Source organism: Stenella coeruleoalba, assembly GCF_951394435.1.
Source record: "Stenella coeruleoalba genome assembly, chromosome: 18".
NCBI lineage: Eukaryota > Metazoa > Chordata > Mammalia > Artiodactyla > Delphinidae > Stenella > Stenella coeruleoalba.
In genome coordinates, this window is record NC_137164.1 from 67,541,445 (window position 1) to 67,568,170 (window position 26,726).

The 26,726-nt window shown below is 39.7% G+C and overlaps 1 protein-coding gene across 3 annotated transcripts in view; it reads left to right on the forward strand.

The window, feature by feature from the left end:
• The first annotated feature begins 3,501 nt into the window (after positions 1 to 3,501).
• Positions 3,502 to 26,726, forward strand: part of PCCA (propionyl-CoA carboxylase subunit alpha) — a 389,313-nt gene continuing 366,088 nt past the window's right edge. Inside the window, exons 1-3 of one of the 3 annotated variants that reach the window (XM_079903492.1) lie at positions 3,502 to 3,634; positions 4,505 to 4,540; positions 5,069 to 5,120. The gene's annotated coding sequence lies outside the window, so the exon portion shown is untranslated. Of the gene's footprint in view, positions 3,635 to 3,854; positions 4,402 to 4,504; positions 4,541 to 4,949; positions 5,121 to 26,726 lie in introns of those variants that run through there. The other 2 variants (XM_079903491.1, XM_079903493.1) reach the window with 2 other exon arrangements.

Sequence of the window (26,726 nt, forward strand, 5' to 3'; positions counted from 1 at the left end):
ATTAAGGTGAAACATTACAAGGTAGAATCACTCTTTGTCAGCACCTAAATTGTGTAAAGTCGATTTCAACTTCGGATCTGGGAGGACAAGTTGTCCTTCTGCAGCCCACTATCTACTGCTTTTTTTTTTTTTTTTTTTTTTGAGCTTCTCTCAATAACCATCTGAAAGGGATCTAGACCTCAGCCACCTCTGCTCCTAGGCAGTTTACTCAGCTTCTCAAGCCTCACAGTTCTTTAGCGGGGCAGAGACTGTTAGGCTGTTTTTAATCAAGTTTGGAAGCTGAATCTTTTCCCTCTGACGACTGTGCCCAGGGGTGGATCCGGCTGAATGTCTGGCGCTGCAGGCAGCAGGCTCGGCCACCCGTTTTTCAGACACAACACCAGAGAATGGCATTGAAATAATTCCGTGTGGCAGAAATGTTTTAAAAATATTAACCTCTCTTACTTCCCACACTTCTGAGCTAAAGGGCAAGAGAAACTAAAAGGAAATCTGAAATGATATTCATTTACCTACCTAAGGCAGACCGAGAAACTGAAAAGAGAAGATCCTTTGAAACTTATACTTTACAGAATCTTTCAAATTAGATGCTGCTTAGGATGAATGGCAGTAAAGATTTTTAAAAAAGATTTGACTGGTTAAAACTTTTCTAGATATGAGTGACAATAAATTAATAGTCTAAAGGTCTCTTTCGAGGGAGATTTTGGGGGGGGGCATATAAAAAATAATCTACATATGGTCTTCCTATTCTTCAAGGGGAGGCAAATTATAGTACATACTATTTGGATTTTTTTTTACTTAGATAAAGAAATAAAATATTTAGCATTCATATATTACTGAAAATTCTTTGCAAGAGTGGAAAATCAAGGATTTTCAAGACCAACAATAAAACAAGGAATCAAATTACAGTCTTCCTCTAAAATACATTTCTTCCTCTGCTGGGTTTTCAAGTGATCTCTTTGGTGATTCTTTGTTTGTTTGAACAATCTCTTCAAATTAAAATCATTGAATATTTCCCCTAGATAGCTTAACTTCTGTCACACAAACATTTCTAAAAGTTATAAATGAAAAATTAAAGACTTTTTAGAAAGACTTAGTAACAATATATCATATCATGGCCAAACCAATTTATTGTGAACTTCTTTCATCTTTGGTAGATTATTTGATACATCAAAAAATCTCACCTTGAATGTGTCAACTCTTCTGTCAATCTTATGAGAAACTAATTTCATAACATGCAATTTGGGGTTTATGACTTCATTTCCATTTTTTAAATTCAAGGGAATTAATTCAAAAATTGATTTGGTCTAGAGAGGAGACATTATCAGTGAAAAGTCGTAAAGTATAAATCAAACACATCTCAGCTACCTCCCAGCACATGCATACACACACCCTTCTTGAGGAAAAAATTATCTTAACTGTGGAGAGCAGTCATATCAGTTATTTGACTTCAAATGCCTTCTAGAAAAGTCTAATATAGCTATTTCACAATATGGCAAAACTGTCATCTAAAGTTCCAGCGTGACATTTTTCTAAATCTTCACCTGATAATTAACTAATTCAGAAATGTAAAACAATTGACTTCATTGGGCAGAATATTGCTTCATCTACTGTTAACAAAGACATCTCTCAAAGCGTGCTATTGTAATCTATGTAAGTTCTCTTTTATGGACAATTGAGTTCAATTGTAGACAGTATACTATTCTCTCGTGCCCCCAACATTTTTGCCCTTGAAAGTGAATGTTGGGCACTCTGAGGTTGGAAACTAAATCGATTGTCTTTTGTGGGAGCAAAAGACGTCTCCCTCTGACAGATGCTACTTTGGGTGTATTTTCCTCTAAGCGGATGTCAGAGCTAAATTAGCTTCATCATTTGCGGCTCTGTTTCCGAAGATTTGTGGTCCAAGTGTCAGCCCTCCCTGAAACATACCATAGTTAGTTTCTGTCTCACAGTGGCAAAGCTGCCTGTTTCTTTGCTTCAAGTTTCGTTCTGTGTTTAAAACACAATAAAATAAGTTAAAAATCATTTTAAAGAGAGCACTTTCGAGAAGCACCTCCTTTCTTACTGCCAGACAGCGTTGCTCCCCAACCTCTTGGCTGAAACCCTTGCTTTCGATTTGTTTGTTTCACGCATTTCCCTAAAGAACCCAGCTCTTTGCGCTATTTAATTCTGCTTTTAAAATGCATCGCTTCTGCCCTGAATCCTTCTCTGAAACAAATTACTATCGAAAGTGTATCAGATTCGTTCCAAATATGGGATCTGAATCAATATTCCCACGCTGGAAATGTTTTTTAAATTGTTTTTGTCATAGGAGTCCATGCTTTTGCAAGATATTTTCAATTGAAGTAGGGGTGCCTGCATTTCTCATGATAAACAAACAAAAAGTGGCAATTACCGTCTGTTTAGACCTTCTTTTATTATTATTTTTAGCCCGTGTATCATTACCTAACTGGTATGTGTTCTTCCATCCAGCTCTTGGTGATCTAGTTGAATTCTAGATATTGTGCCAAGAAGTGTATTTGAAGCAGATAAGTGCATATAATACAAATGCGTTTTGTTAGACCTGATGGATGCTATTTTTCTTTTAATAGGTTTGTAGCAAACTAACACAATAACACAATGTATTCCTTTTCAAGGTACATTGTTGAAACAGGTCTATTAAGAGCGCGTTGAGCTATTTCTCGCTTCTATTGAACAGTCTGTTGCTCAAACACAACAGCCAACAAACGCCAGCTGCCTCAACAAAAGTAGAAACCTAACCCTTTTATGTAATGTTTTAACAGAAAGGGTAGCTGTTTAATTAAAAACATTGATGATTCAGTGAAACAATGGAAACTCAAGTTCAAGTGGTGCTCTATTGATTTAAGATGATTTTTACTAGCAGTGGGTATAATTCTTTTTTTTTTTTTTTCCCAGCTCTCTCTTGGGTAAAGGGGCTCCTTCTTGGGGCATTATTTGGGTGAATAAGAAAAGACAGAGATGGCTATTGCCTTAGAAACCTGATTAAAGCACGTTGCTTTCAGAGTAAGGTGTTTAATTTATAAGTGCACCCCATATTTTTTGTCAGTTTATTCGCGGTGGGGAAGCTTTGAAAGTAGCTCCTCTCAGCACGTTAAAAAGTGAAGTCTGCGTCCTGGTATTTAAATGTCTTTGCTATTGTGTCAAGCAAGTTGTTGAAAACCGCATGCCCGGAATACTAAGGTTGGGCAGCTAGATGAGGCAAGTTGTGTATATGTGTGTGTGTGTGTGTGTGTGTGTGTGTGTGTGTGTGTGTGTGCGCGCGCGCGCGCGCGCGCGCCCCCGCGCGCGCACGCGCTCCTGGCCGCAGGGTTGTGTGCGAGGACAATTATTTTCATCAGCTGCTTGCGCGCCCGACTGCTCCTCTTTGCAGAACCGACGGCCTCCGGCCTTTCAACTCTGGAAGCAAAGCAGGAGGAATTCCTGCATTGAGACTCCCTCCTTGGGAGCGTCGAACTCTCTCAGCCCTGGGGAGCGGGGCTCGATCAAGGGTACTCGGGTCGCCCCCAGGGAGGGGAGCACTCGAGGGCCGCGAGGTTCCGGGTACCGGCCCCCGGCGACCTCCGCGAGGATGGCTCTGCAGCGGCGGCGGCCTCGGGGCCCAGGTGGGCGGAGGCAGGTGCGTCCCTTCGCCCCCGCAGCCCCGCAGCCGGCGCAGTCCCGGCCGCACTCGGTGGCCGTGTTTCGCACTCCTTGCTCCCGGCTGGGCCCTCAGTCCCCGCTACCCAATTGCCGCCCCGCTCCTCCCCCCTCCCCCCCCCCCCACGAGAGTGCGCGGGACTTGAGAGAACGCAGCTCGCGTTCACCTTCCCCTCGCACCACAGCGGCCACGAAGGCCAGAGGTCAGCCGAGCCGGCCGACGGGAGCCCCCAGGGCCTCCGCGTGGACCCTTTCTTCGTAGGGCGCCGTTTCCCGCCCGCCAAGGGAGAAGGGTCTGGGGGCCCGAGGCTGTGGCCTCCCGGATCCTCCACAGCTGTCGGACAAGTCCCCGGGGTAGGGCCGGCGACAGAACACCTCGGGCACCGTTTGACTCCCCCAGCCGCCCACCAGGCCCGCCCGGCAGCCTCAGAGACGCTGCCTCCAGGCTGCGAAGGGCCACGACGGGCTTGGGGCCCACTTCTGCCTGCTCCCGGCGTCCTGCGCGTCCGAGGTCAAAGGGCGCTGGCCCTCCTTCCGGGGTCCGACCTCCCCGGGGCGCTCCGACCCAACGTGGGCCCCTAACACTGTGGACGGTGGCGAGGAGGCCTCGGGGCCCCCCGTGGCTGCACGGGCCGCCTGTCAGGCCCACCGTCTGGGCCGAAATCCGGGGAGCACGTGGCCGGACAGGGAACCGAGAGGGAAGCCTCCACATCATGGGCGCCGCAGGCCTAGAGTGAATTATTTAAGGTGCTCCTGGTGTTTAAAGAGGTTTTTCAGTTTTTAAAGAATGTTGTAAAAAAATAGCAGCCCTTGTTAACTCCCTCATTATATGCTTCTTTTTCCCCCTCAGCTGAACAAGCCATATTTCCTGAAACGGAGGAGCTATGTAAGTGTTTAAACATGTGTCAAGTGTCTAATAAGTAATACAAATTCATAAAGAAGAGGAGGAAATTTAACTGATACTTGAAGTACTTGGTGTAGCTCCCTTTCACTGTTGGGTTATTTTTGGCCGCGGAGTTGTAGAAAGGAAACTGCTCTGAGATTATTGGGCACCTCCTGGAGCCCTTTCCCTTTCTTAGCTTACTCACTTTGAGTCTGCACTTAGCCCCGTCTAGAAATGCCTTTGTCCAGCCCACGAAAGAAGTTCAGCTGGTCTACAGAGTGTGTATAATACAGGGTTAATACTCAACTCAGTATTTGGGAGTCACCTTTCTGTCGTTTCTTCTCAGCCTCCTCATATTCAAAGTTTCTGCTGCTGCTGTGACATTGGTATGACATCTTCCACCCTCTTTGTTGGAAAGAGGGTTAGTACTGCTTCTGGCAAAAAAGACAGTAGGAGAGATGAGGTCTGGGCTTTAACTTGGGATCTGGGCTAGTAAATCATTTAAGTTTTTGTATTCATTCTCTTACCTAGAAAAGCTGGGAAAAGATGTTGCCCTAACACGATCTGAGAACCTCTGAGGAAGGTGAGTCCAAAGACTATTTGATAGTAAAATGACATATATTGTTTTGAAATTGGATTACCCTCTATTTATTTATTTTTTTGGATTACACTTTAGAGTTACCCCCCCACCCCCATACTTTAGTTCCTTGGGTGACATTTTTCATCTTGGTTGTCGTTCTGTGAAAGATTTCTGTGAACATTCTATTTCTAGCTGTGAGCAAGTGTAAACTGGAACTTCCCTGGTGGTCCAGTGGTTAAGACTCCCTGCTTCCACTGCAGGGGGCACGGGTTCCATCCCTGGTGGGGGAACTAAGACAATGCATGCTGTGCGGCACAACCAAAAAAAAAAAAAAAAAAATGTGTAAACTATAGGAAAAAGTAAGAATTTTCAGTTATTAAAATACTCAAATGTTTTCATAAAGTCAGTATCTTAATTTTAAAATATCATATCATAGGGAGTGTGATTAACAAAAATCAACTGCATTGCAGATTTGAGGAATAGGTTACAAATTTACCTTCCCAAATAGTAGTCCCCCGACATTCTCAATTTGAGGCTGCATGCCTCTCTCTCATACCTTGACTGTATTGTTAAAATAACCCTGCTCCTTGCGCTGTATGCATCTGGTAAAATTCCATCCAAATTTTTCTAGGGTGCTCAAGAGATATTGTAGGTATTTTCAGTAACAAGTCTGGTAAGCTGCCAGATGTAGTACTTAATAGTATTTTATGTTTTTAATCCATTCTCCAAAGATTTACCTTCTTCTGTGGGTTTTTTCATGCCTTTTGGTTGCTAGTTTTGCTGGGTGTTGTCCGTCTTGTCAGGCATCCCTTCTGTGTGCATTGTAGCTGCTTCTTTTGGATACATCTGGTGATGAATGTACTGGTAATATGGAGATGCCAAAGCTCTGCAATTGTTGATTATCTGTGATATACTCTGTAAGAGAGTTCCAAAATGGTCTACAATGTATTCTGTCAGTGGTTTTAATAGAAAAAGGTATTTTCATTTTTATTTATAGCCCTCTGCTTCCTTAGAACCTAGATTTGAACCCACAGTGGTCTGAACTAGGGATAATGCCTAATCTCAGGAACTATGGTACGTTCACAATTAATGTCTGCTCTAGGCACCAAGACTTTGTTTCAAGATCAAGCTACCTAATCTTCTCTTTGCTTAAGGTAATAAGTTTAGTCCCAGGAGGCTTCGCAGTCTTTCATGTAAATAGATTTCAGGTGGTTGTTTTCCTGTGTTTTCAAAATTGCTCAGATATGTTTGAACCCCAGTGATGGAAACAGCTTAGCTTGTATATTTAGAAATAGTTGGGACTATTGCCCTTCACAATAAATTCACTCAGAGTCAGATCTATGTACACACTATAAATTACTATATTGGCAGACGAAATCTTTGCTGAGCTTAATGAATACATTTTTGATGTTTAAACAATTTTTAATAAGAATGCTAACCATCTGTTGAAAGCCAAACAATAAATTGTGCACAGAATAGTCAGTGCATAGGTAATTTACTCATTTGCTGTTTGTACTTAAACATCAGCCAATTGTCAACAGATTGATATCTTTGTTGACAAGCCTTTGTTGCTAAACTCAGATAGGGCATTTTGATCTTTTTTTTTTTTTAATGTGCCACTCCCCATTCCATAAGAGAGCATGGTGCTTCTTTTTTTTTAATATATATTTTTAAATTAATTAATTTATTTATTTTTGGCTGCGTTGGGTCTTGGTTGCTGTCCACGGGCTTTCCCTAGTTGCGGTGAGCGGGGCTACTCTTCGTTGTGGTGTGCGGGCTTCTCACTGTGGTGGCGTCTCTTGTTGCAAAGCACGGGCTCTAGGCGCGCGGGCTTCAGTAGTTGTGGCTCGTGGGCTTCAGTAGTTGTGGCTCGTGGGTTTTAGAGTGCAGGCTCAGTAGTTGTGGCACGTGGACTTAGTTGCTCCGCGGCATGCGGGATCTTCCCGGACCAGGGCTCAAACCTGTGTCCCCTGCATTGGCAGGTGGATTCTTAACCACTGTACCACCAGGGAAGTCCCATGGTGCTTCTTTATAGGAAGAGACGTATAGCATTTTTTACAGCATCAGGTAGCTTGTTCTATAATGGGGAAGTTAAGGCAATTATATAAAATGACTAAATAATATGAGGTAAGTAATACTAAAGTATGCGATTGACTAAATAATATAAAGTATAGCATGTACCTTAGAAGAAATGCCAATAAATTGTTTTAGGGTGTTCAAAGATGAACGAGGTAACATCAGAAACTGTAAAAGATTATATACAAGGAAACAACATTTAAGCTAGTAGCATACTTCTCAACATTAACAAGAGATATCTGAAGATAAAGGAATAATATTTTGAAAGGGCTGAGAGAAAATAACTATAACTCAGAATGGCATACCCAGCTAAGCTATTATTTAAAAGTGAGGACTAAATAAAAACATTTTCAGACAAAAAAGTGTGGGAATTTACCACTCATCTTTGATGATCATAATAAAAGTTATAGGAGGTACAGGAGAAAGAAGTCTGTTAAACCTAGAAGAGTAGACAGCAAGAAGAAACGGTACCTAGAGAAGAGGATCATCAATATGTGGGAATATTGAAACAAGTATTGTATACGTAAAATAATGATGGGGCTTCCCTGGTGGCGCAGTGGTTGGGAGTCCGCCTGCCGATGCAGGGTACACGAGTTTGTGCCCCGGTCCGGGAGGATCCCACATGCCGCAGAGCAGCTGGGCCCGTCAGCCATGGCCGCTGAGCCTGCGCGTCCCGAGCCTGTGCTCCGCAACGGGAGAGGCCACAACAGTGAGAGGCCCGCGTACCGCAAAAAAACCCCAAAAAACAAGAAAACAAAAAAATAATGATGATAATGACTAATTTAGGGTGTTTAAAAATATCATGGGAACACAACTGAGAGAATATCATATAGAAAATAAATATGAGTAGTTCATGATAAAAACTCTCAGTAAATGTAGAAGTCATCTTTCTCAACTAGATAAAAAACATGTACAAAAAAACCACAGCTAACACAATACTCAAAGGAAAAGACTAAATATTTTCCCTGTGAGACTGGAAACAAGATAAGGATGCCAGCTCTTACCAGTTCTGTTCAGTATTGTACTGGAGGCTAATGTAGTCTTTATCTGATTCATTGCTTTAAGAAGAAATAGAAGACCTAAATGAACATACAACCATTAAACAAATGTAGTTATTTATTTAAAAAATTTCCATAGTAAAACACACCAGGCTGATAATGCTTTTAAACCTTTAAGGCTCATAATGATTTTTAACCTTCAAGGAACAGATAACTCCTATTTTATACCCACAGTTTAATAAAATTTTAAAAAAGAAGGCAAGTTTCCCAACTCATTTGATGAGGGTGGTAAAATTTAACAGGGATAGTAAGAGAAAGAAAAATTGTGATCTAGTTTCACTCTATGTTTATAATGCAGAAATCCTAAATGAAACATGAGCAGATCAGATGTGTCATGTATAAAACCACAGTCTTAGTTAAGGAGGATTTATCTCAGGAATTCAAGGATGGTCTTACAAGTAAAAAATTTAATAATATAATCTGGGGCTTCCCTGGTGGTGCAGTGGTTAGGGATCCGCCTGCCAATGCAGGGGACATGGGTTCGATCCCTGGTCCAGGAAGATCCCACATGCCATGGAACAACTAAGCCTGTGCACCACAACTGCTGAACCTGAGCTCTAGAGCCCGCGAGCCACAACTACTGAGCCCATATGCCTAGAGCCCATGCTCCACAAGAGAAGCCACTACAATGAGAAGCCCATTGTAGAAGAGTAGATTCTGCTCGCCACAATTAGAGAAAGCCTGCGCACAGCAACAAAGACCCAACGCAGCCAAAAATAAATAAATAAATGAAAGCTTTGGGGTATTATTATAAAAAATGATATAATCTACCACATTTACAAATTAGAGGAAGAAAATGATATGATCATCTCAAAAGATTCAGAAAAAAGTTTTTTTTTTTTTTTTTTTTTTTTTTGTGGTACGTGGGCCTCTAACCGTTGTGGCCTTTCCTGTTGCGGAGCACAGGCTCCGGACACGCAGGCTCAGCGGCCATGGCTCACAGGCCCAGCCGCTCTGCGGCATGTGGGACCTTCCCGGACCGGAGCATGAACCTGTGTCCCCTGCATCGGCAGGCGGACTCTCAACCACTGCGCCACCAGGGAAGCCCAGACAAAAGTTTTGATAAAATTTAAAACATACTTATAAGTTTATCCAAGTAGGAATAATAAAGGAATTCTATTAACATGATAAAGAGTATACCGTAAAACTCAGAGTAAGCATTAGAAAGCGTTCCCCTTTAAGTCAGGAACAAGACAAAGATGCTAATCTCACAACTTCTGTTCTACATTTTACTGAATGTTCTATCCAGGGCAATAAAAAAAGAAAAGGAATGAAAAACATGAAGACGAAAAAAGAAAATTAAAGTTGTTATTATTCGCCATGACTGCCTGTATAGAAAATCTAATACAACCAAAACATAAAAATTAATGAGAATTCAGAAAAATTATGGGTTATAGGGTAAATATAAAAAAGACTGACAGCATTCCCATATGCCAACAACAAATTGAAAATGCAATTTAAAAAATACCATATGAAATGACCAAAAACCTAAGGGGCCTTGGAATATATCTAACAAAAGATGTTGAGGATCTTTATGGAGAAAATTATAAAAGTATATGTATTACATAGATATAACATGCTCATGAATGGGAGACTCAATTTTGTAAAGATGTAATTTCTTCCTGTGTCAGTTCATGCATTCAGTGCAGTTCTATTATAAATCCTAATAGTTGTATATGTGTATGTGTGTGTGTAATTTGATAGGTGAATGTTAAAACTCAAATGCAAGAGTAAAATGTCAAGAATTGCCAAGATAATTTTGAAAAATAGTGAGAGATTTATCCAGCCAAATATCAAGATTCAGTATAAAGTTTTAGTAATCATAGTAGTGTGACATTGGCACAAGATTATAAGCATAGACCAGTGGAACAGAAGACAGTCATGTGTCTGTGATAATTTGTTATATAACAGAAGTGATTATATATCAGTGGGATGGAATATTCAATAAACAGTGCTGAAACAACTGGCCAATCTCATATAAAAATATAAATCTTTATCTCACCTATACACAAACCACATTTCAGTATTAAAGCCTGTATTTGAAAAGCAAAACTTAAAAATATTCTCCTGTATTTTTTTCCAAAAATTTTTATGATCTTAAGAGGGACTTTTTATACTAGACACAAAGAAAAATCAGCCTAAAATAATTACTGTTTGTTTGTCATCTAAGAAATCCTTCTTAAACATATTTGGCATATTTGGCCAAGTGTCTGTAAAAAAAAAAAATACCCCAATGCAGCAGCTAATAAGACAGAAATTAATTTCTCTTTGATGTAATAGTTCAGAGTACGTAGATAGGCTTTGCTCCATGAAACCCTCACAGAGACCCAGACTAGTTGGGTAGCTTTGTCATCCTCAACATATAGCTTGCAAGGTTGCTCTGGATTTTTAAAATAAATAAATAAATAAATAAATTTATGGCTGCGTTGGGTCTTCGCCGCTGCGTGCGGGCTTTCTCTAGTTGGGGCAAGTGGGGCTACTCTTCGTTGTGGTGCACGGGCTTCTCATCGCGGTGCCTTCTCTTGTTGCGGAGCATGGGCTCTAGGCGCACGGGCTTCAGTAGTTGTGGCTCGCGGGCTCCAGAGCGCAGGCTCAGTAGTTGTGGTGCACGGGCTTAGTTGCTCCGCAGCATGTGGGATCTTCCAGAACCAGGGTTTGAACCCGTGTCCCCTGCATTGGCAGGCGGATTCTGAAGTTGCTCTGGATTTTAACTTTAACATGACAGTGTGAAGGAAGGTGAAGAGACAGTGATCAAACACACGTCCATTATTTTAAGGCTTATACCCAGAAGCAGCACACATTACTTACACGTACATTCCAGTGTTGGCAACTTAATCACCAAGCTGCAAGGGAGGCTGGGAAATATAGCTTAGCTGAGTAGACATATCTAGGTCCCACCATTATTGTGGGAGAGAGAGAATGGAATCTGGTAGACAGCTAGCAATCTCTGCAATAGCTACATTAAAATTAGCAATTTCTCAGGGACTTCCCTGGTGGTGCAGGAAAAGAATAGGAAAGAACAGGAAAAGAATAGGAAACTAGAATGGTTAATGATGTTTATGCTTGGTAGTAATCAGGGAAATGCAAATTAAAACAACAGGGAGATACTAATATTTCATGTTCATCAGATTGGTAAATTAATATATTTGATAGCAAGTTATTGGAGAACATATGGGGAAATTGGACCTCTTACTCATCGTTGATGGGAATATGAATTGGAATAACCTCTGAAGTTTTCAAAGACATTTGGAAATACTTAAAATAGCAGCAGCTGCTGGTTGCTAGTTGCTTACCACAATGCCATTATCTGTTTTTCCCTTCTTCTTAGAAATAGAAACCCTAATTTTTAGTTGGGTCCATGGACTGCATTTCTCATCCTCTCTTGCAGGTAGGTGTGGCCATGTGACTAAGTTCTAGCTAAGTTCTGGTACAAAAATGTCTGCTCTAAAGAAATTTTTACATATCTATGCAAGGAGACATATTCAAGGATTTCAGTGCATCACTATTTATATCAATAATAGCAAATACAGGAAATAATCTGTCACTCAACAGGAAAATGAGGATATAAATTGTGGTTTATTCATACAGTGGGCCACTATACAGCATTTAAAATGAATGAACTGCATCTATATGATCTACATGGATCTCAGACATATATATGAAAAAAGTAGGTTTCAGAATGATACATGCAGTGTATTTTTTATATAAATTTCTAAAACATAAAACAGTAGTGAACATGTAAAAGCAAAAAACAAGCATGAGAAGAATACACACTAACTTTAAGATAGTGGTTATCAAACTTATGGTTACCGGGGGGATTGGGATTGACATATATACACTATTATATATAAAATATGTAACTAATAAGGACCTACTGTATAGCACAGGGGACTCTTCTCAATATTCTGAAATGACCTATATGGGGAAAGAATTTTAAAAAGAGTGGATATATGTATATGTATAACTGATTCTCTTTGCGGTACAGCAGAAACTAGCACAACATCTTAAATCAACTATACTCCAAAAAAAAAAAAAAAAGATAGTGGTTATCTCTGTGGAGGTAAAGAGGGCACAGGTAAGGTAAGACTTCAGTTGTGGAGACTTCCCTGGTGGTCCAGTGGTTAAGACTCTGTGCTTCCAATGCAGGGGGCATGGGTTCGATCCCTGGTTGGGGATCCTGCATGCGACGTGACCAAAAAATCTGTAACATTCTTTCCTTTTTTAAAAAAAGTTGATATGAATCAAATATGGCAAAATAGTAATATCTTTAGGTATCATTTAATTTTCTGATATTTTCTATATGTTTGAAATAACTTACAATTAAAAGATTTTAAAATATTAGAGAAATACAATAATTGTAAACTGTTATGATCTTGAAATGTATTTCATAGGAAGATTCAAAAATCACAAACATAGAAAACAAACTTATGGTTACCAATGGGGAAAGGGAGGGGGGAGGAATAAATTAGGAATTTGGGATTAACAGATACACGACTATATATAAAATAGATAAACAAGGACATACCGTATAGCACAGGGGACTATATTCAATATTTTGTAATAACCTATAAGGTTATAAATAATATATATAATCTCTGAATCACTTTGCTATACAGCTGAAACTAACGCAGCATTGTAAATCAACTATACTTCAATTAAAAAAAGAGTGCTTAACAGCTAACTTAGAGTGAAAAAGTAGAAGAGTGCAAGATAAAATTGATGAGACAAAAGATGAAAGAATGATCACTAATTGAAATAGAATTCAGAAGGAGCTGTGGGTTTTGGAGGAGAAGATGAAGCATTCAGCTTAGGGCTATTAAAATTCATGTTTTAGTTCTTTGGGAATATCCTAGTGGAGATATCAAGAAGGCAACTGGAAGTACACATCTGCTAAGGAGGCAGGTCACAGACTTCAAAGTCACTTTATGGCCATTGACATCACAGGAGTGGATGAGATGCTTGCTGCAGCTTGTTGTGTTAGGGATCATGCCCTCCTTTTCTGGTCTCAGTGCCTGGTGGCCAACATTCAGTAGACTCTAAGTAGTAAAAATAGGCCCAAATGCAAAGGCTAACATAGGCTCACTCCCAAGAACAACAAAAAGTTTTTTTTTTTAATTTATACATAGGTATATAACTTTATCATCAAAACAATTTTTAAAATCCCACAACTATATAAACATTCTTTGGAAAACTTAAACTTGAAAGCAACATAGTATAAAAAGTAAACACAATATTTTCCTGTCTCCAACAATGTTTAAATTGTAAACAAACTTTAAAGTTTTTTTTTTTTTTTTTTTTTTTGCGGTATGCGGGCCTCTCATTGCTGTGGCCTCTCCCGCTGCGGAGCGCAGGCCCCGGACGCGCAGGCCCCGGACGCGCAGGCTCAGTGGCCATGGCTCATGGGCCCAGCCGCTCCGTGGCATATGGGATCCTCCTGGACCGGGGCTCGAACCCGTGTCCCCTGCATTGGCAGGCGGACTCTCAACCACTGCACCACCAGGGAAGCCTGCAGCTTCCATTTTTTAAGATGCTTACATTTCCATCCTAATAAGTAGTAACTCAGTTACATGTTGTTGCCTCATTGTGACCCAGAAATGGTTCTTAATTCATTTTCATTAAGAGAAAGGATGTCTTAAACAACAAGGTCCTAATGTATAGCACAGGGAACTATATTCAATATCCTGTGATAAACGTAATGGAAAATAATGTAAAGAAAAGAATGTAAAAAATAATTTAGAAAATAAAAAGAAGGCTCAAAAATTAAAAAACAAGAGAAAAAATGTCTTGCTATAAATACAGGGATAGATTTCTCAAAAATAAAATTCAAAAGAATACACTTGGGATAAAAAACGTACTCATGTGATACTTCGTAATTCTCTCAGCAAATTTATGGATTTTTAAATTCTTTTATTTTAACGAATTTAAGTAAAGCAGTAAAGCATTGCTAAAAATTGTGTTAGATTACTTGGAATTTTCTTTTGCCATCTTCTGTGTATTTCTCACACTGGAATTTTCTTCCGTTTGAAGTATCTATGCAGAAATAAGAAAGGTAAACAAGTCAACCACTACACTTGGCCCTTGAGATTAGGAGACAGTCTTATTGGATTATTGATATACTAAAACAGGCCACGCTGAAATCTTTTGAATATGGAAACATATATGAGGAAAACTTTAAACATTAAGTAAAAATAAATTCAAATAATAAAGACTTAAGCAGGACAATAAATACCATAAGCAATGTAAAAAGGCAAAAGATCAAGTGGGAAAAATATTTGTAATTCATATTACAAAGAAGTAAGATCCATAAAATATAAAGAGTTTTTAGGAAAAAAATCTAAAAACAAAGTAACAACCCAGGAGAAAAATGTAGAAAATATTTTATTATTTTCATTAAAAAAAATTTTATCGAAGTATAGTTGATTTACAATGTTGTTTTAATTTCTGCTGTACAGCAAAGTGACTCAGTTACACATATATATTCATTTTTATATTCTTTTCCATTATGGTTCATCCCAGGACATTGGATGTAGTTCCCTGTGCTATACAGTAGGACCTTGTCCATCCATTCTATATGTAATAGTTTGTAACTACTAACCCCAAACTCCCAGTCCATCCCTCCTTTCCGCCCCTTGGCAACCACAAGTCTGTTCTCTATGTCTGTGAGTCTGTTTCTGCTTCGTTGATAGGTAGAAAATATTTTAACAGATAGTTTCAGCAAAAGAAATTTTTTAAATCAGCCTCACTGGAGAATTAAAACTCTACTGAGATAAATCGTTTCTCACCTATTATATGGGCAAAAATTTGATATAATATTTTGTTGGAGAGATAGTGGAAAAATAGGCACATTGCTGGTAGAAGTACAAAAATGTATGAACTTTATGGAGAGGATTTGGTAATATATAGAAAATTTACATTGTATCTACCTTTTGTATTAGTTTCTGATTGCTACTGTAACAGAATACAATATCTTGTGTAACAAAATATCACAAACTTAGTGGCTTAAAATAACCCAGATGTATTATTTTACAATTCTGGAGGTCATAAATATAAAATGGGTCTGTAGGGCTACGTTCTTCCTGGAGACTCTAGGGGAGTATTTGTTTCCCTGTCCTTTTCTAGTCTCTGGAGGCCATCTACATTTCTGGGTTCATGGTCCCTTCCTCCATCTTCAAAGGCAGTAGTGTAGCAGCTTCTCTCCTCTCTGACCTGGCTCCCTCTTATGAGGACCCCTGTGATTACATCCACTCACCCATAATTTGGGGTGAAAGTAAGGAGGTCCTTAACTTAGTCATATTTATAGAGTTCCTTTTGAATGTAAGGTAGTAGTTTCCTGGGGTTAGGATGTCCACATCTTTGGGGGGCCCCTGTTCTGTCTACCACACCCTTTGACCTAGCATTTCCACTTCTAGGAATCTATCCTACAGATAACATCTGCGTGTATTAGGATATCATTGCTCATAATAAATAGCCAAAGATTGGAAACAATGCAAGTGTCTGGTAATAGGGGACTGGTTTAATAAACAGTGGGGTATCTACAAAATACAATACAGTGAAGCTGTAAAAGAGAATGAGGAAGATCTCATTGTATTGGTATGTATAGAGACCTCTAGGATATATTGAAAAGCGAAAAAAGAAAGGAACTGAAAAGTTTATATATTATTCTACCTTTTTTATAAGGGAGAAAATACATTTTGCTTATGTCATAAATAAATGCTGGATTGAAGCATAGAAAATGAGTATGAGGGGGACTGGAGAAGTAGCTGAGACATCACAGTGAATTTTTTTGTTTTTTGAATCAGGAGAATATGTAGTAAAAATAAGAACTCATGAACTAGACAGCTTTATTTTCTAGACAAATGTTTATAAGGCTTAACTTTAAGGAGGCTGTGAGCCACTGGCCTGCCACCAAAGTGCCTGAAGTTTCTAATTTGAGTCCTTGACCTCAACTAAGGGGTTATGTTCAGTGGTTCCTAGTTAAAATGTAAATGTGTAACCTGCCAATGCAGATAATTATCCATTTATAATTTAATATACTTGAGAATCTAAAGTTTTGTTCATTAGTTTCATGGAATACTCAGGAAAGTTCTGTTGGAAGCTGGGGGGTTGGGCAATGTCACAGTCATGGGCCACAGTATGTTCTAGGAGTGGGTCCTTGGGCAAATAAGGAGCTACATGAAAGCACTTGACTGCTTGGGGCTTGGTAATAGGGTGAAAGATCTCAAATGCAAGCTTTATCTAAGAGATACTTTTACCTATGCGTTAGTTTTTGGTTTAGCCCTGTCTGGAAAACCATGCTTTTATCTTTTGTTTTCCCCTAATCTTTAAAAATTTTTTTTATTTTATTGAAGTGTAGTTGATTTACAATGTTGTGTTAATTTCTGTTGTACAGCAAAGTGATTCAGTTATACATATATATATATATTCTTTTTCATATTCCTTTCCATTGTGGTTTATTACAGGGTATTGAATATAGTTCCCTATGCTATACAGTAGGACCTTGTTTATCCATTCTATATATGATAGTTTACATCTGCTAATCCCAAACTCCCAATACATCCCTCCTCCAACCTCCCTCCCCCTTGGCAACCACAAGTCTGTTTTCTATGTCGGTGAGTCTGTTTCGTAGATAAGTTCATTTGTGTTGTATCTTAGATTCCACATATAAGTGATATCATATGGTATTTGTCTTTCTCTTTCTGATTTACTTCATTTAGTATGATAATCTCTGGGTCCATCCATGTTGATGCAAATGGCATTATTTCATTCTTTTTTATGGCTGAGTAGTATTCCATTGTTTATATGTACCAAATCTTTTTTTTTTAATATCTTTATTGGACTATAATTGCTTTACAATGGTGTGTTAGTTTCTGCTTTATAACAAAGTGAATCAGGTATACATATACATATATCTCCATATCTCCTCCCTCTTGTGTCTCCCTCCCACCCTCCCTGTCCCACCCCTCTAGGTGGTCACAAAGCACTGAGCTGATCTCCCTGTGCCATGCGGCTGCTTCCCACTAGCTATCTATTTTACATTTGGTAGTATATATAAGTCCATGCCACTCTCTCACTTCGTCCCAGCTTACCCTTTCCCCTTCCTGTGTCCTCAAGTCCATTCTCTATGTCTGCGTCTTTATTCCTGTCTTGCCCCTAGGCTCTTCATAACCTTTTTTTTTTTTAAAAATTCCATATATATGTGTTAACATACCGTATTTTCTCTCTTTCTGACTTATCTCACTCTGTATGACAGACTCTAGGTCCATCCACCTCACTACAAATAACTCAATTTCGTTTCTTTTTATGGCTGAGTAATATTCCATTGTATATATGTGCCACATCTTCTTTCTCCATTCATCTGTTGATTGACACTTAGGTTGCTTCCATGTCCTGGCTATTGTAAATAGAGCTGCAATGAACATTGTGGTACGTGTGTACCACATCTTCTTTATCCATTCATCTGTCGATGGTTGTTTCCTTGTCTTGGCTACTGTGAATAGTGCTGCTATGAACATAGGGGTGTGTGTATCTTTTTCCTTTTTTTTTTTTGCAGTACGCGGGCCTCTCACTGTTGTGGCCTCTCCCGTTGCGGAGCACAGGCTCCGGACGCACAGGCTCAGCGGCCATGGTTCATGGGCCCAGCCGCTCTGCGGCATGTGGTATCTTCCTGGACCGGGGCACGAACCCATGTCCCCTGCATTGGCAGGCGGACTCTCAACCACTGCGCCACCAGGGAAGCCCTGTGTATCTTTTTGAATTATAGTTTTGTCTGGATATATGCCCAGGAGTGGGATTACTGAATCATATGGTAATTCTATTTTTAGTTTTCTGGGGAACCTTTATACTGTTTTCCATAGTGGCTGCACTAATTTACATTCCCACCAACAGTGTAGGACGATTCCCTTTTCTCCACACCCTCTCCAGCATTTGTTATTTGTAGACTGTTTAGTGATGGCCATTCTGACCGGTGTGAGGTGGTACCTCATTGTAGTTTTGATTTGCATTTCTCTGATAATTAGCAACACTGAGCATCTTTGTATGTGCCTATTGGCCATCTGTATGTCTTCTTTGGAGAAGTACCTATTTAAGTCTTCTGCCCATTTTTTGATTGGGTTGTTTGTTTTCCCCCAATCTTTTATATTGAAAAATTTCAAACATATTTGGCTGTACTGTGTAACATCATGAAATTTCACTCCTAAAGTGTCAGCATGAACCTGCTAAGAATGAGGATATTCTCCAGTATAAATATATTACCGTTATTACAACTTAGGTACCATCTGATATTCAGTTAATATTCAGATTTCTCTAATTGTTTCAACAAATGTCTTTTATAGCTTTAAAAAAAGGTATAGTGAAAGATCCCACATTGTTATGTCTCTTTAGTTATTATTTTTTAAATCTAGAGTAGTCCCTCACTTTTAATTTTCTTTTTATTACATTAAGTTTTTAAACAGTCCAGGCTACTTTTCTTATAGTATGTCCCACATTCTGTGTTTATCTGCTTGTTTCCTCATGGTGTCACTTAACCTGTTCTATCGCTTTTCTTTTCTATAAACTTGATGTAAGTCTAGAGGCTTGATTAGATTTAGGTTAAATATATAATGTCCGCTTGTCCCATTATTAGTGATGCGACATTTGGTCACTTGGTTAAGGTGGTGATTGCCAGTTCTCTCTATCATTTTCTCCGTTGTTGTTACAAGTAATCTGTGGAGTGATGCTTCAGCACTGTGCAAATATTCCTTCACCCATTGAGTAAGCATACATTTAACTGCCTTATCTGGCTTGCCCTGATGTGGAGTTGATTCATATTCATAGGCTCAGGACCAGAAGACACCTCCATCTAGATCAGTGGTTCTCAACTGATCTAGAGTTGATTTTGCCCTCAGGGGATATTTGTCAGTGTCTGGAGATATTTTTGGTTGTCATAATTGGAAGGGGTACGTGCTACTGGCATCAAGTGGGTAGAGGCCAAGGATGCTGCTGTGCACCCTTCAATGCACAGGAAAGCCCCCACAAAGAATTTCTGGTCCAGAATGTGAATAATTTCACTGTTAAGAAACTTTGATTTAGATGTATAATTAAGCTTCTCTCTCATACACAGTTCATGGACCTTTTTGGAGAAGCTAATAAAGTTTTAGAGCCTATCTTCAGCAATGGTAGAAACCAAGCAGATGTTAGATTCCATCAGATTTTTCCCGTGTTTCAAACCAGGCAGATTTTTCTACCCACCTGTTCTGTCTTTCCATTTCTGTTTAGGTGTCTTCTCTAGAAGGATTTAAATTGTTTTCCTCTACTCTCAAGAAATTAATAAAATAAGGATGAAAAAACCCCTAGAATTAATACATTGAAGCATTTTTGTCTGCTTTTATGTTTCCTAGAAGATTTTGGAATGTCATCGTAAAAGCCCCAGGGCCAGGGAGGAGAAAATGGAGAAAGAGAAATATCAAGTTAAGAATTCACTGTTACAGAAATGGCCCAGAGAGAGTAGCCAGAGTTCAAGAAGGGGCAGGGGAGTGCAGAGGGCATTTCCACTCTCACACCTGTAAGTTATTAATGACCTTTGAAGTGATTGTTGATGGAAGCACTTGTACATTTGAGCTGCTTCATGTGTATACTTAGTGTATTCAGAGAACTGCCTGGCTTCTGGAGCCCTGAAATATCTTCAAGGTACATCAGAGATCAAACGGCAAAATCCATGACTTGGGAATATCATGTAGCCATGTGACATGTGGAAGGATCCAGAGTATGAGAACTGATGCCTAAATAACTACACTGTATATTTTTAACTCAGAGATTTAATATTGCTTTTATAACTTTTAAAATAGCAATCTCAGAAAATAATGTTCCACAGTTTCAAGATAAGGTAATAAGAGGTAAAGTTTTTACACATTTATTTTAGGTTCCTATTCTTAAAAGATTAGAACATAATTACCTTATTTTCATACAAATTGTCATTTGGTAGTTTATACAGCATTTGGTTTAGGTTTTGAACTCCTGGGCCAAGGACATTGCCCTTCCCTGTTGAGAACTGAATCAACAGTTTTGTTTGTATTTAACAAATACGGAATTACTTCAAGTTCAACTTTCCTCTCCTGTACCGTGGAGCTAGTACATGAATGCTTTCAGCAGCTGTAGTTACATTTTTGGAGGAAGCAGCAAAATACATAGGTCTTTGCTTTTATTTTTTTCCTATCAGTATTTCTTAAAATTATTTTTCATGTTTATTCATTAACATATCTTTCTAAGTGAAATAACATAGCAGCTGTTGGCATGACACGGTATTAAGAAACAATTATAAAGAATTCAATGGAGGACTTCCCTGGTGGTGCAGTGGTTAAGAATCCGCCTGCCAATGCAGGGGACATGGGTTTGATCCCTGGTCCGGGAAGATCCCACATGCCGCGGAACAGCTTATCCCATGCGCCACAACTACTGAGCCTACGCTCTAGAGCCCTTGAGCCACAACTACCAAAGCCCATGCACCTAGAGCCTGTGCTCTGCAACAAGAGAAGCCACCACAATGAGAAGCCCGTGCACCACAACAAAGGGAACCCCCCCCCCACCGCAACTAGAGAAAGCCTGTGTGCAACAACGAAGACCCAATGCAGCCAAAAATAAATATATTTATTTATTTTAAAACAAATTCAGTGGAAAATTATAAAACATGATTTATTTCCAAAAAGCTTTGAAGTTTCATTAGGTCCCATTTGTTTAATTTTGTTTTTATTTCCATTTGTCTAGGTGGTGGGTCAAAAAGGATCTTGCTGTGATTTATGTCATAGAGTGTTCTGCCTGTGTTTTCCTCTAAGAGTTTGATAGTTTCTGGCCTTACATTTAGGTCTTTAATCCATTTTGAGCTTATTTTTGTGTATGGTGTTACGGAGTGATCTAATCTCATACTTTTACATGTACCTGTCCAGTTTTCCCAGCACCACTTATTGAAGAGGCTGTCCTTTCTCCACTGTACATTGCTGCCTCCTTTATCAAAGGTAAGGTGACCATATGTGCGTGGGTTTATCTTTGGGCTTTCTATCCTGTTCCATTGATATATCTTTCTGTTTTTGTGCCAGTACCATACTGTCTTGATTACTATCGCTTTGTAGTATAGTCTGAAGTCAGGGAGCCTGATTCCTCCAGCTCCGTTTTTCGTTCTCAAGATTGCTTTGGCTATTCGGGGTCTTTTGTGTTTCCATACAAATTGTGAAAATTTTTGTTCTAGTTCTGTGAAAAATGCCAGTGGTAGTTTGATAGGGATTGCATTGAATCTGTAGATTCCTTTGGGTAGTAGAGTCATTTTCACAGTGATGATTCTTCCAATCCAAGAACATGGTATATCTCTCCATCTATTTGTATCATCTTTAATTTCTTTCATCAGTGTCTTATAATTTTCTGCATACAGGTCTTTTGTCTCTTTAGGTAGGTTTATTCCTAGATATTTTATTCTTTTTGTTGCAATGGTAAATGGGAGTGTTTTCTTGATTTCACGTTCAGATTTTTCATCATTAGTGTATAGAAATGCAAGCAATTTCTGTGCATTAATTTTTTATCCTGCTACTTTACCAAATTCATTGATTAGCTCTAGTAGTTTTCTGGTAGCATCTTTAGGATTCTCTATGTATAATATCATGTCATCTGCAAACAGTGACAGCTTTACTTCTTCTTTTCCAATTTGGATTCCTTTTATTTCCTTTTCTTCTCTGATTGCTGTGGCTAAAACTTTCAAAACTGTGTTGAATAAGAGTGGTGAGAGTGGGCAACCTTGTCTTGTTCCTGATCTTAGTGGAAATGCTTTCAGTTTTTCACCATTGAGAATGATGTTGGCTGTGGGTTTGTCATATATGGCCTTTATTATGTTGAGGAAAGTTCCCTCTATGCCTACTTTCTGGAGGGTTTTTAATCATAAATGGGTGTTGAATTTTGTCAAAAGCTTTCTCTCCATCTATTGAGATGACCATATGGTTTTTCTCCTTCAGTTTGTTAATACGGTGTATCACATTGATTGATTTGCGTATATTGAAGAATCCTTGCATTCCTCGTATAAACCCCACTTGATGATGGTGTATGATCCGTTTAATGTGCTGTTGGATTCTGTTTGCTAGTATTTTGTTGAGGATTTTTGCATCTATGTTCATCAGTGATATTGACCTGTAGTTTTCTTTCTTTGTGACATCCTTGTCTGGTTTTGGTATCAGGGTGATGGTGGCCTCATAGAATGAGTTTGGGAGTGTTCCTCCCTATGCTATATTTTGGAAGAGTTTGAGAAGGATTGGTGTTAGCTCTTCTCTAAATGTTTGATAGAATTCACCTGTGAAGCCATCTGGTCCTGGGCTTTTGTTTGTGGGAAGAGTTTTAATCAGAGTTTCAATTTCAGTGCTTGTGACTGGTCTGTTCATATTTTCTATTTCTTCCTGATTCAGTCTTGGCAAGTTGTGCATTTCTAAGAATTTGTCCATTTCTTCCAGGTTGTCCATTTTATTGGCATAGAGTTGCTTGTAGTAATCTCTCATGATCTTTTGTATTTCTGCAGTGTCAGTTGTTACTTCTCCTTTTTCATTTCTAATTCTATTGATTTGAGTCTTCTCCCTGTTTTTCTTGATGAGTCTGGCTAATGGTTTATCAATTTTGCTTATCTTCTCAAAGAACCAGCTTTTAGTTTTATTGATCTTTGCTATCGTTTCCTTCATTTCTTTTTCATTTATTTCTGATCTGATCTTTATGATTTCTTTCCTACTGTTAACTTTGGGTTTTTTTGTTCTTCTTTCTCTAATTGCTTTAGGTGCAAGATTAGGTTGTTTATTCGAGATGTTTCCTGTTTCTTAAGGTAGGATTTTATTGCTATAAACTTTCCTCTTAGAACTGCTTTTGCTGCATCCCATAGGTTTTGGGTCATCATGTCTCCATTGTCATTTGTTTCTAGTTTTTTTTTAAATTTCCTCTTTGATTTCTTCAGTGATCACTTCGTTATTAAGTAGTGTATTGTTTATCCTCCATGTGTTTGTATTTCTTACAGATCTTTTCCTGTAATTGATATCTAGTCTCATAGCATTGTGGTCGGCAAAGATACTTGATACAATTTCAATTTTCTTAAATTTACCAAGGCTTGATTTGTGACCCAAGATATGATCTATCCTGGAGAATGTTCCATGAGCAGTTGAGAAAAATGTGTATTCTGTTGTTTTTGGATGGAATGTCCTATAAATATCAATTAAGTCCATCTTGTTTAATGTATCATTTAAAACTTGTGTTTCCTTATTTATTTTCATTTTGGATGATCTGTCCATTGGTGAAAGAGGGGTGTTAAAGTCCCCTACTACACACGTGTTACTGTCGATTTCCCCTTTTATGGCTGTTAGTATTTGCCTTATGTATTGAGGTGCTCCTACGTTGGGTGCATAAATATTTACAATTGTTATATCTTCTTCTTGGATCGATCCCTTGATCATTATGTAGTGTCCTTCTTTGTTTCTTCTAATAGTCTTTATTTTAAAGTCTATTTTGTCTGATATGAGAATTGCTAGTCCAGCTTTCTTTTGGTTTCCATTTGCATGGAATATCTTTTTCCATCCCCTTACTTTCAGTCTGTATATGTCTCTAGGTCTGAAGTGGGTCTCTTGTAGACAGCATATATAGGGGTCTTGTTTTTGTATCCATTCAGCCAGTCTGTGTCTTTTGGTGGGAGCATTTAGTCCATTTACATTTAAGGTAATTATTGATACGTATGTTCCTATTCCCATTTTCTTAATTGTTTTGGGTTTGTTATTGTAGGTCTTTTCCTTCTCTTGTGTTTCTTGCCTAGAGAAGATCCTTTAGCATTTGTTTTAAAGCTGGTTTGGTGGTGCTAAACTCTCTCAGCTTTTGCTTGTCTGTAAAGGTTTTAATTTCTCCATCAAATCTGAATGAGATCCTTGCTGGGTAGAGTAATCTTGGTTGTAGGTTTTTCTTCTTCATCACTTTAAATATGTCCTGCCAGTCCCTTCTGGCTTGCAGAGTTTCTGCTGCAAGATCAGCTGTTAACCTTATGGGGATTTCCTTGTGTGTTATTTGTTGTTTTTCCCTTGCTGCTTTTAATATGTTTTCTTTGTGTTTAATTTTTGACAGTTTGATTAATATGTGTCTTGTCGTATTTCTCCTTGGATTTATCCTGTATGGGACTCTCTGCGCTTCCTGGACTTGATTAACTATTTCCTTTCCCATATTAGGGAAATTTTCAACTATAATCTCTTCAAATATTTTCTCAGTCCCTTTCTTTTTCTCTTTTTCTTCTGGAACCCCTATAATTCGAATGTTGGTGCATTTAATGTTGTCCCAGAGGTCTCTGAGACTGTCCTCAGTTCTTCTCATTCTTTTTTCTTTATTCTGCTCTGCAGTAGCTATTTCCACTATTTTATCTTCCAGGTCACTTATCCGTTCTTCTGCCTCAGTTATTCTGCTATTGATCCCTTCTAGAGTATTTTTAATTTCATTTATTGTGTTGTTCATAGTTGCTTGTTTCATCTTTAGTTCTTCTAGGTCCTTGTTAAATGTTTCTTGCATTTTCTCTAGTCTATTTCCAAGATTTTTGATCATCTGTACTATCATTATTCTGAATTCATTTTCAGGTAGACTGCCTATTTCCTCTTCATTTGTTAGGTCTGGTGGGTTTTTATCTTGCTCCTTCATCTGCTGTGTGTTTTTCTGTCTTCTCATTTTGCTTATCTTACTGTGTTTGGCGTCTCCTTTTTGCAGGCTGCAGGTTCGTAGTTCCCGTTGTTTTTGGTGTCTGTCCCCAGTGGCTAAAGTTGGTTCAGTGGGTTGTGTAGGCTTCCTGGTGGAGGGGATAGTGCCTGTGTTCTGGTGGATGAGGCTGGATCTTGTCTTTCTGGTGGGCAGGTCCACATCTGGTGGTGTGTTTTGGGGTGTCTGTGGACTTATTATGATTTTAGGCAGCCTCTCTGCTAATGGGTGAGGTTGTGTTCCTGTCTTGCTAGTTGTTTGGCATAGGGTGTCTAGCACTGTAGCTTGCTGGTCGTTGAGTGAAGCTGGGTGCTGGTGTTGAGATGGAGATCTCTGGGAGATTTTCGCCATTTGATATTACGTGGAGCTGGGAGGTCTCTTGTGGACCAGTGTCCTGAAGTTGGCTCTCCCACCTCAGAGGCACAGCAGTGACTTCTGGCTGCAGTACCAGGAGCTTTTCATCCACACGGCTCAGAATAAAAGGGAGAAAAAGTAGAAAGAAAGAGTATAAAATAAAATAAAATAAAGTAAGGGAAAATAAAATAAATTTATTAAAATAAAAAATAATTATGAAGAAAAAAAATTTTTTTTAAAGTAAAAAAAAAAAACCAACAACGGACGGATAGAACCCTAGGACAAATGGTGAAAGCAGAGCTATACAGACAAAATCTCACACAGAAGCATACACATACACACTCACAAAAAGAAGAAAAGGGGAAAAAATAATAAATCTTGCTCTCAAAGTCCACCTCCTCAATTTGGGATGATTCGTTGTCTATTCATGTATTCCACAGATGCAGGTACATCAAGTTGATTGTGGAGATTTAATCCGCTGCTCCTGAGGCTGCTGGGAGGGATTTCCCTTTCTCTTCTTTGTTCGCACAGCTCCCGGGTTTCACCTTTGGATTTGGCCCTGCCTCTGCCTGTAGGTCGCCGGAGTGCGTCTGTTCTTCGCTCAGACAGGAGAGGGTTAAAGGAGCCTCTGATTCGGGGGCTCTGGCTCACTCAGGCCGGGGGGGAGGGAGGGGCACGGAGTGCGGGGCGAGCCTGTGGCGGCAGAGGACGGCGTGACGCACCAGCCTGAGGCGCGCCGTGCGTTCTCCCGGGGAAGTTGTCCCTGGATCCCGCGACCCTGGCAGTGGCGGGCTGCACAGGCTCCTCGGAAGGAAGGTGTGGATAGTGACCTGTGTTTGCACACAGGCTTCTTGGCAGCGGCAGCAGCAGCCTTAGTGTCTCCTGCCCGTCTCTGGGGTGCGCGCTTTTAGCCACGGCTTGCGCCCGTCTCTGGCGCTCCTTTAAGCAGCGCTCTTAATCCCCTCTCCTCGCGCACCAGGAAACAAAGAGGGAAGAAAAAGTTTCTTGCCTCTTCGGCAGGTCCAGACTCTTTCCCCGGACTCCCTCCCGGCTAGACGTGGTGCACTAGCCCCTTCAGGCTGTGTTCTTGCCACCAACACCAGTCCTCTCCCTGCGCTTGACCGAAGCCCGATCCTCACCTCCCAGCCCCGCCCGCCCCGGTGGGTGAGCAGACAAGCCTCTCCGGCTGGTGAGTGCTGGTCGGCACCGATCCCTTGTGCGGGAATCTCTGCGCTTTGCCTTCCGCACCCCTGTGGCTGTGCTCTACTCCGCGGCTCCGAAGCTTCCCCCTCCGCCACCCGCAATCTCCGCCCGCGAAGGGGCTTCCTAGTGTGTGGAAACCTTTCCTCCTTCACGGCTTCCTCCCACTGGTGCAGGTACCGTCCCTATTCTTTTGTCTCTGTTTATTCTT